This window comes from Hesperophylax consimilis, chromosome 2, assembly GCF_061612785.1.
Source record: "Hesperophylax consimilis isolate HC1 chromosome 2, BYU_Hcon_1.0, whole genome shotgun sequence".
NCBI lineage: Eukaryota > Metazoa > Arthropoda > Insecta > Trichoptera > Limnephilidae > Hesperophylax > Hesperophylax consimilis.
Window position 1 is genome coordinate 46837937 of NC_142837.1, and position 15131 is coordinate 46853067.

Sequence of the window (15131 nt, forward strand, 5' to 3'; positions counted from 1 at the left end):
ACAGACTCATTACATGTTTACCGACAGTATACAAAATTTAAACCTCTTGCTTGACAGATTTAATATATACTCATTTAGATGAAAAAAATATTTTATCTGAACAAGAAAAAGGTTGTCGCAGAAAACATATGGGATGTAAAGAACAATTAGTTATTGATTCTGTAATTCTAAAACAGATTCAAACTCGAAAACGTAATTTACATACTTGCTATATAGACTACCAAAAGGCTTTCGATAGTGTCCCGCACTCGTGGCTGATCAAAGTATTATATATATATAAAATTAACCCCATTATTATTAGCTTTTTGAAAATATTATGTCCTTTTGGAATACCAATTTACTTATCAATTTAAAAGGTGAGAAAATAGTAATACTGGGCATTTCAATTAAAAGAGGAATTTTTCAAGGAGACTCATTGAGTCCTCTTTAGTTTTGCTGAGTATTGAATCCTCTATCTAAAATGTTAATTAGAAGCAAGTTTGTAATAAAAGTTAAGGGTAATACAAGGGAGACAAGTTCAATTTCGCATTTATTATTTATGGATGATATAAAATTATTTTCGAATTCTGAACAAAATTTAGAGAAAATAATCGAGGTAGTTAAAAACTTTTCAGATGATATCAAAATGACTATTGGTTTAGATAAATGTAGAACGATCAATATAGAGAAAGGAAAAATTGTAGATGGAGACGAGAGTATATTTAGAAATTTCCAAATTACTAGTATGAAAAAGAAAGAGGTTTATAATTAGTATTTATGATATCCACAATCAAATAGATTAGACCATACTAGTATTAAAAATGATATTAGGATTAAATTTCAAACTAGGATAAGGAAAATTTTAAAATGCAATCTGTCTGCTCAAAATTTTGTAAAAGCAATAAATACTTGGGCAATACCTCTATTAACGTACTCATTTGGCATAATTAAATGGTCTAATACAGATTTAGATAACTTAAAAAGATAAATTAGAACTACGCTAATACATTTTAATTGCCATCATCCAAATTCAGCTATAGGACGAGTTAATTTACCTAGATATTAAGGAGGTCGAGGTATAGTCAAAATAACTTCTTTGAAACAAAATCAGGTATAAATGCTACGAACTTTTTCCATAGGAAAGCTCATAGCTCAGAAATGCACAAAATAATTTGGAAAGGCAGATAGAAATATTATACCTTTAAATTTATACGATGAGAATGCCAACATTTTTATAAATCCCAACCAGGGATTCCTGGACAAATAAAATTTTACACGCAAAACACTTCAATTATCTCAACCAAACGTATGTTGACAAATTTTAGTCAAACAAATGGTTGAGAATTGGACAGTTGAGCGCAGAAATAGATGGATTTATGCTTGCCATTCAGGATATAGTCATTTATACCCAAGATTATAGGAAGCATATAATCAAAGATACAAATCAAATTGATGATTTATGTAAAAAATGTTTGGCTTTTCCGGAAACTATAGAACATGATTATTATATCGGGATGTTCTATATTAGCACCGTCTGACTATACATTTAGGCACAATCAAGTTTTAAAAATAATTTACCAAAGTTTGGTAATTAAACATAACTTGATTGACTGCCGTAATATAATACCATATTATGAATACGAACCAAATTCATTTTTTGAAAACAAATTTTATAAAATATATTATGATAAAACTATACTAACAGACCGAACGATTAGTCATTATAGACCCGATATAGTTTTACATGACAAAATTAAAAAGATAACTTTTATCATTGATGTCGCTATTCCAAATTCCTGTAATATTCAAAAAGCTGTTAATGAAAAAATAAGAAAATACCCAGATCTAGGAAATGAAGTAAAAATGCAATGTGCAACGTGCTTTCTGCCATATAAACAAAAATAAATCAACGTGGGATTGATACGATAATTTATACATATCTTTTTATTATTTTAAAAGAATGACAAACATTCCCAGATTACAAATAACCAGACAATATATGAAAATCTCCTGCTACCATCACAGTGAAAGGAAAATATTGCTTCTATCGTGGTGTAGGACAGCCGAGGAATTGAACACACTACGCCTGGGTGGGTGCCAACTCAATCACTGACCGTTTAATAATACTTTCATTTTATTTAACTTATTCATATAATGTTTTTATTTTGTGTTATCATTATGTGCTACCTATTTTTTATGTTTTTTACAAATTTTCTTTTATTAGTGACTGTTCTCATTATTCTATTGTAATAGTTGTAGGTATATAATATGTAAATCATGTTGTATGACAGACTGGAATTGTAAAATTTAAAGGTATATAATAGGTATATTATGTTAAATGGCAGACTGGGATCGAACTATCACCCTGGTCCTGTTCAATTAAAATGTTAAAAATTTTCAGCTTTATTTTTATTAATTATTATTTATTTATTAGTAAAAATTTCGTTTTTACTTAATTTTTAAATTCCTTAATTTATTTTTCTTGACATTTCCAAATGGACTTACTGAGGTGGTGCATACAAAAATCTTTTTATGTTTCTGTCACATTTTTTGATATTTTAGAACCAACTGTCACTTACCTTTGAATTAAATTTATTTTTAGCTAATTTTATTTCTGTAGCGATGCTACGAGAATATTCTGGAACGATCGCCAGTGCAAAACGAATTTGAGGCGGGAACACTCTAGACTAAATGCGAGCGTTCAGCGTTCCTACCTACAGGTCAAATGTTCTCGTTGCACTCGGGCGGCTACATAATAAGGCGCTTCGAGATATACTTAGTCAGTTATTATTTAGCAGTTTTACGAGTGACCAACATGCGAAAGCTGCTATTGCTTGCTGCATACGGCCGACCACCGACTGCCGGTTCTCCCCGCATCGCGCTCTAATGTTACTTCACCGCACCGCTATAGGACCTACTCATTTACACCCGGATCTGCACGGAATACGAATGGATTCCTCGGGATCACATCAGCGCCCTGGCCCCAGCTATCATTCCTGGCCAGCCTTCCTCACGTTCCTAGACCCTGCGACAACTTCGCCGGTCTGCGCCTCGGCCCCGCGGCATCGTCGCCGGCCTGCATCTCCCGTACATCTGTCAACCAGGTCCAACGCACCTTCGGCTACCTTATTCACACTAGAGTACCAGGAAGACTCCACGTCTTCACCAGTGCTGAACACATCCACGAGTCCGGTCTCCACCAACGGGGTGTTGACTTACTGACCACCGCCTCGACCACTCATTGTCGCCTACACCTGCTGTCATTGTCATCGGTCCAGAGTCATCTCCCAACTGCGTAATTCTACTGGTCAGAATAAACGTTTATCTTTCATTGTCTCCTTAACAGATCCCCAAATTTCTATTATTCTGTTTAGTAAATATATATGGTTACTATTAAAAGTACCACATCATTAACGAGCGTTGCAAAATTCTGTCATAACGTGACGGTTTAGCATCTCATCTCTGTAAATTTGTGTGTACGTTCTGTTCCGGGTTTAAATAAAAACTGTTGCACCTCTTCTTTATTTAGCCAGCCTTATTTTGACAAGATGACAAACTTTGACTAGGTGGCTACTTTGACTGAGATTTTCAATATTATGATACCTACCGGCCTGGAAAAAGTTTGAAGAAAAATTGTCTTTGAGATAGTATTGTTTCTTTGAACAAATCGTACATATAATTCCTTCTTAAAAATATTACATGTTTAGGTGGGTGTTTAAGTACCAAGATTTGTCTTATGATTTGAAAGGAAATTTTAGTTTGATTTATTAAATATGGGAAATTGTAGACATACTTTTGTGGAGGCGGGGTCTACTTTTCACGGAACTACTAGTTATAGTTCAAACAATATTTCTTAAATCTATCCCACCTCGCTTAAACCAAAACTGCGCAACTCCACTATTCAAACACTTCAAGCAACAAAAAAGGTGATAAAATGTAATAATCAATAACTGTTGAATAAAATATTAGTAAATATTGAATTATTTGGCGGGTTTGGAATAAACCTTCATAGCGTAATAGTTTAGAGCAGCTGACCGACAGTCGAAGGCTGCAAGTTCTTTTTATTATCTTATTTTTATCGGATTTATTTTTTCTTGCTACATATGTTTAATTTGTATCGGTATTTAAGGCGAATAATTATTGCTTTTAATAATTTGTGTTAATTTTAATTTTTCTGTGGTTAAATTCCAGATTTCAATATACAGCGTGGTAATTTCTCTTTCATTTTAAGACTAGGTGAGCTATTCCTAAAGCGACAAATTTACTCTACGGTTCGCAAAACCGAACAAATTAACCTAAGGTATAAGTACTGGACGTTCAGCCATTCTGGAAATTCACCCAAAAGTTTTCAACAATATATACGTTGAACTCTGGATTTGCAATGATACTCGAGAATCTCAAGGTATTGATATTGCAGGGTTACTACGCCACTTGCTGCAGTTAGCAGTTAGCAGTTAGCACCCCATCCAGTGGCGTAGCTAGGTAACCAAGGGCCCTGGGGCAAATTAAAAAATGGGGCCCCACTGCTATGTAAACTGATTAGGTTTTATCAAATAAAAATATGAAATATACAAACCATTTTATACAAATATTTCATTTTCAAGTTCCTTGTCGATAGTATTAGTATCGTTTTTTTTTCAAAATTCATACACAGCACATGCTTCCGAATGGCCACTCGAACAACTGTTTAATTCTTTCTGATAAATGCTTCCAATCTCGAATTCCCGTACACCAAACATTATTCCTTTGTGAAGCAAATAACCAGCAGGGTTGACAATACGCAGCGTCTAGTATTTTGGAATAACACAACCAAAAACGATTAACTGGCCCATATTTAGAACACGAAAAGTAGTACGATTTTGAAAAACACCTATTGTTCTGGTTGATGTCTGTTGGAAAAGGTCCCAAAGGCTGTAAAGGCCCCATATCAAGAATTTGACGTTTTTCGTTATCACTTAATATTTTGTTCGTGAAGTTTCCCAAGTCATAAGAAGATTTGAGGTCTGTGGTTCCTCCAAACCCTCCGCTCTTATGTGTGTCATGCAAACATCATCCACGTTCACATGATCGGCGGCGGAGGTATCTCCAACTGCAATAATTTTCGAATCTTCTTCAGTAGGTTTCTCAACCAACACTGCAGTTACCACATTATTTGAGTCACTATCAATAGAAATATTTTGGCCAGATGTACTTGCAGAAGGCTGACTAAAAAACTTGTCAATTTTGGGCAATTTTTGTTAACTATCTTCCCTTTCTTTGCGTTGTTTGCGTTTAAATGCACCACTGGGTTTCTTCTTTTTATCCATATTTTAATACGCTACAAGTGTTGTTGGGGAATGACGCACATATCACTATCCCAACACTGCCAACCTACAGAAAGAATTTAGGGGAATTCCCCAGGCATAACTTTTGATTTTCTCTCAACTGAGTAGTTGCAACCTATCATATTTATTTTGAAAATGGGAGAAATTTCCAAAAGTTCAGTTTGATCGAGATTTCTGGTAAAGATTCGAGGGCCCCCTGCGCTTGAGGGCCCCGGGGCACTGCCCCGCGTAGCCCCTAGGTAGCTACGCCGCTGACCCCATCACCTAAGCTTGTGGCCTGTACCCTGTAGCAAGGCTATATTATAGTATCTTCCGGCTTTACTGAAATCGTTAATAATCCCGCTTGTAGTTTCATCGCCTGAAAATTCTGCAAAGCTACGGAAACAGCCGAGCTTTGGCGGAAACCGCCGAACGCCGAGCGTAGGAGCCGAACGGATTTTATCCAACAGTGTTCTGTCGACGTTTAAGCCAAGGACTTGTGGGGAAACCTAAGCATATTGCGTGCGTTCAAAGTTTTACGTTTCCTATCGCCGATTTAAATTTGGCTAAAGTAATAACCGTTTAACATTGGCATCCACTTGAATTACTCTACAAGTCTTTTATTAATTTTTTTACGCAAAATTATTACAATATCTATTTTTTTTTGTGAAATTACTGTTTCTTAAGTGGTTATTTTTTCGATGTGGTTTGTGATATAACTCCATTGTGGCGTCTAAAGTTGTGGAATGAAAACAAATCTGCTGCTGTAATCGAAAGGTAAGATTGTTTTTAAATTAATATTTTTTTCTTATTGTGATTTAATTAATCCTCATAAAAAATATTTTAAGGTGCATATTCATGTGATTATTAACAATTCGCGCACCTTTTTACTACGCATAATAACTATTAACAATACTTCATTATATCTTAATTTTCTGCTTGAAAATTTTATATCGATTTCCCATTTTTATGGTATTGCCAGCATTAAAAAAATTTGTACGTAAAATGGTTCTATAATACAAAAATATTCATATTTAATAGGTACTAGTGTAACGAAATTCTCATAACATGAACAAAATGTTTAGAATAGCCGAAAAAAATATTATTTAATAACAAATAAGGTTTTTTGAGCAAGTACTTTTCAATGTATTTTTAGTTAAATTAAACCCAACCTAAGAACCTACTTTACATCTAATACAAAATAGGACCGTAGGTTATTATTTTGAACAAAATTGCTATTCAAAATGTATTATCTTACATTTTCTGTAATTTTAATATATTTTTTAAAGCAAATAATTTAAAACAAAGTGTTATCTTTAAGTTAATGTTACGTGTTAAGAACGGGTGACGAAATTAAATACTTTTAAAGTGCTTTTATTGACGAAGTTTTTTTGAATGATTTCCATAAACCTAAATGGCTTATGTTAATTGGAATAAAATCTATGCTTTAATAAAAAAGCCAGGAAAATGTAACACGTCCACACGTGTGTATTATGGAGGGGTCTGTTTTAGCGAACTTTGTTCTGCCTTAATTTTAATGAAATTACCGCGGCGAGCGCGACCTTTCAGATTCCGTTTGAAAGTCCATATATACCCAACACAGAATATTTAAGTGCATCATTTCAACTCTCGTTATAAAATTAATAATTAATATTGTCATACGAAATTTCCGCAATGACAATGAAAAACATTATTTGTTATATGGTTTTAGCACAGCTTATGATTTTTCTAAAAATAAGATCACACCAAATTGATACAAACTTAATTTTTATTAATTTTTTTAATTAACTCCTCACAGGAGGCTCCGAGAAATATTATTTCCCTCAGGGCCCATGCCAACTTTAGGGGTGCTGTGTGGAGGGCATTTTTAAGGAAATGAAGGATAGGAAGTTCTGGGAAGTAGAAAAGCATGAGGGTGAGTAGGAATCTAGGGATCTCTGTATCCACGAGTGACGGACAAGTGATCTATCCCGAGAGACCAGTTGCAGTTGGAGAGGTCAAAAGGGTCTCTCCAAACCAGCCTCTCCCGATCTGGCACGCCACGCAGCTGTTGGGCACACCTCATTCTATGAAACCCGGGCACCCCTGCTAAATCATCAAACGTAGCGTACCACTTGGAATAACCTACGGCAAAGGTGTTGGTTATGCAATAAATGGTTCCCGGGGCGGCGGCATCTAAACCCGCCTCCCAAATTGTAGATTTCTGATAAAATAGCTAAAAAGCGCCAGGCGCTTTTCCATATTACAAATGTTATCAAAACTAACAAAGTAAATCCAAATACATTATTCCTTTAACCTACTTCCTCACACTTGAAACTTTCAATATTGCCTTCAGCTGTTCATAAAATTGTAACTACTTAATTAAATAAGTTTCATTGAACAGATGACGAACAGAACGAACTTACAGATAACTCAATTTAAAGTTTTTAGTTACTTGTAGCAAGTTGTAAGATATTATTTGTGTAAATATGTCTTGTCCATTACGACTGAGAGATGTGAATTAATTATGCCTTTATTATAAATGGTTTTAAATACGCACTTTTAAAAACAATTGTAACTGACAAAACTAACTGACACTATCGTCTTATTGTCTAATATATGAAAGAAAAACTCTGGACAAGCAAATTAATGCATTGAATGTATATTTTAATAGCCATTTCGTTCAAATTAAAATATTTATAACTTAATGTCTTCTATTTGAAAATTTATATGAAAATAAGTTTTCATGCATTTTTTTCTTCTTTTATAATTAAACCCAAAACCAAGAACCTCTTCTTAGATGCCTGTTTTGGGTAAAATGAAAGAAAAAAAAACTAACATATTTTCATATTATATCTCAAGTCATCGATATAAATATAGTAATGAATATTGAAGATGAAGCCTAGTGAAGACAAAAAATTTGTCAATTTGAAAGAAATGGCTATTAAAATATAAATAAATGTATTACTTTGCTTCTCCGGAGACTGAAATTGATGGTCCTCTTGTAATTGTACCAATACGAAATGTTTTCAAAATAATTTGCGTGTATTAAGGATGTCCATAGTATCCGTACATTAAGCCATTGTTTTACAGCAAGAGTGACTTAATAAAAATAATAAAACAATTAATAAGTAAATATTATTTTGAAGCGTATGGAAAAAAAACTTAGATAATTGTAAATAGTCACCGCTTCGTCTGCGTTCAGTGTTCGTTAATGTTCAAGCTCAGGCAATCTAATGCAACCCCCACAACGTGTTAGTTTGTAGGTAGTCACCGCTTCATCTGCATTCAGTGTTCGTTAAGGTTCAAGCACAGGCAATCTAATGCAACCCCCACAACGTGTTAGTTTGTAGGTAGTCACCGCTTCATCTGCATTCAGTGTTCGTTAAGGTTCAAGCTCAGGCAATCTAATGCAACCCCCACAACGTGTTAGTTTGTAGGTAGTCACCGCTTCATCTGCATTCAGTGTTCGTTAAGGTTCAAACACAGGCACAGGCACTCTAATGCAGCCCCCACAATGTGTTAGTTTGTAGGTAGTCACCGCTTCATCTGCATTCAGTGTTCGTTAAGGTTCAAGCACAGGCACAGGCACTTTAATGCAGCCCCCACAGCGTGTTAGTTTCGTGTCTCGGCCAGAAACTGACTTACCTACTATAATGGCGGTGAAGGAATGAGGCAAATTAACAGGTTTTGTCACCCCGGGACCGACTCCACAATGCTCGTCTGAATAAACTTATTCACTATGTCGGACAACTTTTCAACTATGACAATAAAACTCTTTTACTAAGCGGTATGGAAATTGCAAATTTTTCATGGTGAATTAAATTTTGAGGCCACAATACTCAGCAAAATAATATTATTTATTTATTTAAGACAATATTTACTATTTAAAACAAAAATTTGAAAACAGAAAAAGATACGGTCGCATCTATGAATTACCCAGCGCCCCGAACTTGTGCCCCGGCAACGAGAGGGTCCTTGGTTCAAGTCCTAGATGCGACCGTATCTTTGCCTTTTTCAAATTTGGTATTTCTTTTGATTTTAAAAGATAATTTTATTTATTTTTGGATAAAATTAATGAGTAAAACCTCAAATTGTATTATTCTATTATTGGAGATAATATTAGCGATTCTTAATCGAAAATTTGAAACGGGAAAAGATACATTAATTAAGATACTTTAATTAAACACTGCGTGTAGAACATACCTTGACCATTAAAATATTTTTTTTATTAATTTTATTAATTGAGCTTTATCAAAATACTTCGAGTAGGAAACATCTTGACCTTCGAAATAATTAAGTATTTTATGATTAATTTTTATTAATTGAGCTTTGATTAAATACTGCAAGTAAGTCACATCATAGCCTCTGAAATAATCGAGAGCCTTTTATAAGCCAAGAAAAAAAGTATCACGAATATAAGTAAACCATAAAGTTCAAAATTTCCTACTTACGAACCTTTTTAGATTTTGGTTTAATTGCATAATGTGGAAAATTAATTTATTAAGAAAATGATCGTAACACATTTGGCATTAATCGAAACAGACGGCGATAAGGAGTGTTATTGTTAGCTGCCCGATTCCGAATATAAAATGTCGCGGTGCTTCCCCTTAACGGCCCTCGCTACTAAATGTTTCTAGCGCGAATTCGAATATCTAACTCGCTGCACCTGGCAGCTGGCCGGTGCGTTCCATTCAATACAAGACACGCACAGAGCAAAACAAATTATTATTAATTAAAGATATTGTGATTATGAAAATTATGTTAAAATATATTTTAGAATGTAATGCAATATTACAATAGCTTGATTCATGGGGGAGGTTCTCAGTAACAACATTTAATATAACTTTTATTTGGATTTTTTTTTTGATAAATACAATTATAAAGAGTTACAAAAGGCTTCCCTTTGTTCCAGCCTGGTTTCGCAGTGCGGCGGGGCACTGTTAATACTAAATTTTATAGTTTAATTTGAGGTCACGGGTTCAAAAGCCGGCGAGGACAAAACAAATTTAATTTAATTTATATAAGTATGTCATATTATAGAATTAAAATAAATTTTATATAGTTACATATAATGAATCTGTACCTCGTTCAAAAGTGGAAGATACGTTCAGTATCACCCTGGTGAGAGACCATAATTCAGGATTGAAAGTTGCTTGAGAACGGCGTAGATATGTTTAGTGACTAGATCTGAATAGCCTGGAACTTTCCAACCCCCATCTTCCCTATCTCTAAAAATGTAGACCACATACATAAGGAATATAAATGAAATTTCTTTTCAGGACACTTCAATGAAAATGTTATTGATCTTCTTAAAAATTCTTACATGTTTTGGTTTTAACTGAAACCAATTTTACTTTACTTCTTTTCGGTATTATGCACTTTGAATTACTCAGGATTTATAATAGGCATGCAGCGATTATGTCCAGGATCAATTAATTCGGGTAGCATGCAAAAATTGTAAAAGCGATTCAGCTGTTCAACCATATTAGTCTGCCGAAATTCGTCATCCCGTAAAATTTTTTCGATTTTTATCCGAGTTCAGTCCATACAACAAACATACAAATAGCTTTTTTTGTTACATGTAATTGGCCCTGAACCTGGTAAAACCAATCGTGAGATGTATTTACCAGAATTTCTCCATTTTTGCTAACATAATTTTTTTGGATTTTACTGCTTCTTATATGAGCATGCTGCGTGCTGCGAAAGGACATTTAATTTCAATCATGGTGTATTCAGAAGAAATTCCATCTGGTGTCGCACCCATATACGGATACTCTTCATGTATGAAAAGACCACACTTTTCTATGGTAATGCTTTCTAGTTCTGCAAGCTCCTTCAGGACATTGTATTCATGTTTGACTTTGACTTTGGACAATACCCTCAACACTACATCACTTGTTCCTGTATTCTCTCTGACACCAAACTGATTGCTAGAGAGTATATTATATGTTTCTAAGAATGATACCAATCTCGACATAGCTAATCTCTCTATTACTTTTGAAAGAGTATTGAGTAAGAATATAGGTCTGTAATTATTAACATCTAGACGATCTCCATATTTAAAAAGGGGAATTACTTTAGCTTTCTTACAATGAGAAGGGAACATCCCACTCTCGAAGCTAATACAGTGTTTTCCAATAAGAGGTGTTATTTTGAATAGCCCGCTATTTCGGTAGACGTTACTTTTGAAGCTGTCATTTTTTGACATTTGACAAGTAGAAACAACGCCATTAATAAAATGGAACGATACACGCTTCAACAACGCATTGAACTTATTAAAATTCACTTGAGTGAATCAAATGCAAATCATTTTGAGTGATGAGGCCCATTTCCACCTCGGTGGCTTCGTCAACACGCAAAATCGTCGCATCTGAGGCTCGAAAAACCCAAGAGTTATTGTTAAAAAGCCTCTTTACACTCAACGTGTGACTGTTTGGTGCGGTTTATGGTCCGGCGGAGTCATTGGACCTTACTTTTTTGAAAATGAGGCTGGAGCAACAGAATGGACAACAGTGAATGGACTGCGCTACTGAAAAAAAATAATGATGTTTTATGGCCGGAATCGGATGGTATTAATCTGGACAACGTTTACTTTCAACAAGACGGCGCTACGTGCCACACAAGCAACGAAACCATTGATATTTTACGATTAAATATCAAAATTACACCTCTTATTGGAAAACTCCTGTATTTACAAGGTGAGATATGAGACAAGCTAATTCGGATACATGCATTTTATACACCATAACACTTAAAGAATCAATACCGCACGAGAAAGATATTTTTAAATCATTTATCACATTTGTGACTTCAGAAATGCTAGTTGGTTTAAAATAAAAATTGTCCCCTGTAACGTGAAGTTCAGATTTAAAATCATTCACCAGACACATCTCAATAGTTTTATTAGCACTGCACAAATTACTAGCGAAGCTTGGACCAATGTCACTGAAGAAGTAATTTATATGATTAGTAATTATATTTGGACTCTCTTCTATTGAAGTAATAATACTATTAATTTTCAATTTTTTAAGGTAGTTTGTTTCTTTAGTTGTTTAGTGACTAGATCTGAATAGCCAGGAACTTTCCAACCCTCCTTTTCCCTATTTCTAAAAATGTGGACTACATACATTGGGAATATAAATGAAATTTCTTCTGAAGACACTTCAATGAAATAAAATGTTATTGATTTCTTCGAAACAATTCCTTTTTAGATGTTTTGGTTTTAGCTGAAACCAATTTTACTTTGTTTCTTTTCGCTATTATGCACTTTTCTAAATACTCGGGATTTCTAATAGGCATGCAGCGATTGTGTCGAGGATCAATTAATTCGGGTAGCATGCAAAAATTGTAAAAGCGTTTCTTGACATTATCAAGCTCGAAGTCATATTGGGTACGTAATTAGTGTCGCCAGTATCCCGTTTGCAAAAGTATACCCGTTCCTTGCATAGTGAGTGGTCTCCAAATACATGTTTTGGACCATTCAATATATCCAAATAAAACTGTTTTATTTTTCCTAATTCAAAGTCTTCCGGTACGTTATTGCACAACGTACAGCCGTTCTCAGGCGTAAAATACGGCTTGACACAATCTTCCTCAATGCTAAGGGATACTTCTAACAGTGATTTAAGTTTTTTGCAATAATTTCGAAGTAAGTGATTTCGGCATTCGATCTTTTCGACTGAAACATTTTTATACGATGTGCTTCTTTTATTTTATTGTAAGTGCTGGAATATTTTATATACTTTTATATTTTAAAAACATCAAATTGTTTATTACTATATTTATTAGAAACCCGAAAAAAAGTTAACAATAAATTAATTCTTAATAATATGAAATTGTTTATTACCTAGAAACCCGAAAAAATGTTAACAATATATTAATTCTTAATAATATTAAATTGTTTATTACCTAGAAACCCAAAAAAATGTTAAGAATAAATTGATTCTTAATAATACTATTTGACACTACACAGCTTCGACGGAAACGCACAGATGAAACATAAAAAAAGGCGACACACTATTATAGTCCCTACGCGCAACGCATAGAGTGGAATATTGTTGAAACGTCTCATGGAAGTGTAATAATTACGCGGAATTTCGAACTTTGAAAAAATATTGACACGACGGACCGTAGAAAGCGTGCATTCACGGCCACCTCATAGAGCCGAATGAGTAGGAGAATTCTTCGATGTTCATTATATAGTATTTAACGAAAATAAATTGTTAGTAAAAACATATAGGTATCTCGACAGAAAAATGTATTTATGATAGCCTAGCGTGGCTACATTATCGATATTTTGACGATTAATAACTTAGATTGTCGTTTGAATCTGACAATTCATGATTCTTCATACAACGATTGAGATCGCTAGTAAGGAAGGCCCTTAAATTTATCAATTGGTATTTTCGCAGTATCGTTAAATATGAGTTTCATGATTTTTTTCAACAGCAGGTCAGAAATTATAAATACGTTTTCATTTTATATTCTCTCTTACGTTTCGTACAAAAGCATAGTATATTTATTTCTTCGGGGTACCCTTTACAACATTTGTAAAGCGAATAAATTTATTCAAATTGCTTGCGAATGGATATTATAGTATGGAGACTAGGCAGAAGATTGTATTCTGGATGACTTCTGACAAATGAGAAGCGTATCTACATAATTTAGGTTTTGTCTTTGAATTCTCTTGTTATTTTAGTTTTTCACATCAGAGAAGTTAAATGCTGATTGTCTTTCTCATGAAAACTTTGTTTTATGTTAAAGGGCTTCTTAAGTACTTAGCATCTCATCTGTTATGGCAAAGGGTTAATGATGCAGTTTTTGAGGTGTATTTAAATATTTACGAAGTTTTGAAAAGTTGTCACTTAATATCATCTGAAAAATCATCAGAAAGTGATATGGTAAAAGAATGCAAGTACAAACGTTTGTTTTCACCACAATAGATATTTAAATTTACACGAAACTAAACCGTTTTTCATTAAAAAAATGATTTGTTATTTTTATAAGGGTAAACAATAGTTTTCTTTCTCCTTGATAGATGGCGTTAATTTAGGGCGTTTAATTATTTACGAATAAATTTTTCTGTTCGTATAAAAACTCACTTCTTTCAAGAAAAGTATTAACGCACAATATTGGATTAAATCATCGATAAAATATTGTATTTATCTCTTTTTTTTTAATCGAGTTTCCATACGGATAAAACAATTTATTAGAATTCATTTATCACATTTATTGGCGCAAATATAAAATTTGTTCTAATATTTCATTGAATAACCTTGTGGGATGTGTATTTTTGTAAAATAATTGAACTAACGTCGGCTTTGGGTTGGGTGCAGTTGTGACTTTTGTGCGGTTTCACATGAAAAATAAAATAAAAACAAAATTTAAAAAAAAATTATGCACTCGTTGATTAAAACGAGTACGTTTATCCTTAATAAAACTACCCAAAAACAATAATAACCCTTTTTTAAAGAGCCAACTTTTGTGTTTTATTGGTGTGGCCAATAGATATAGATGGCGGAAAAAAGTAACTTTAGGCAAAAAAAAAAGTAACTTGTGAAAATAGATAGATACGGAAAAAAAATTATCTTCTCAAAATGCTAGGTAAGAATTAAATCTCAATATGATTAAGAAAAATAAGTTGTGTTAAGATGCTAATTACGCATACAATATTCAAATTGAAAATTATCTTTGATAATGTCCAAATATCCAACCGATTTGAAGATATTTTTTTTTTGCCTTCCTGTAAAATTGTGTCAACAGCCGATTGCTACATCACTACCGATCTACAACCTGAAATAACGGGTAATAAAGTTATAGTTATGTAATAAGGTTATCTTAAAATTTCGGATTGCATAGTGAGTGTTT

General features: G+C 33.5%; 1 long non-coding RNA gene across 1 annotated transcript in view; it reads left to right on the forward strand.

Moving 5' to 3' along the window:
- The first annotated feature begins 5784 nt into the window (after positions 1-5784).
- LOC149426068 (uncharacterized) overlaps positions 5785-15131 on the forward strand; it is a 331284-nt gene continuing 321937 nt past the window's right edge. The window contains exon 1 of the long non-coding RNA XR_016304342.1: positions 5785-6059. This is a non-coding gene — a long non-coding RNA (uncharacterized LOC149426068). The remainder of the gene's footprint in view (positions 6060-15131) is intronic.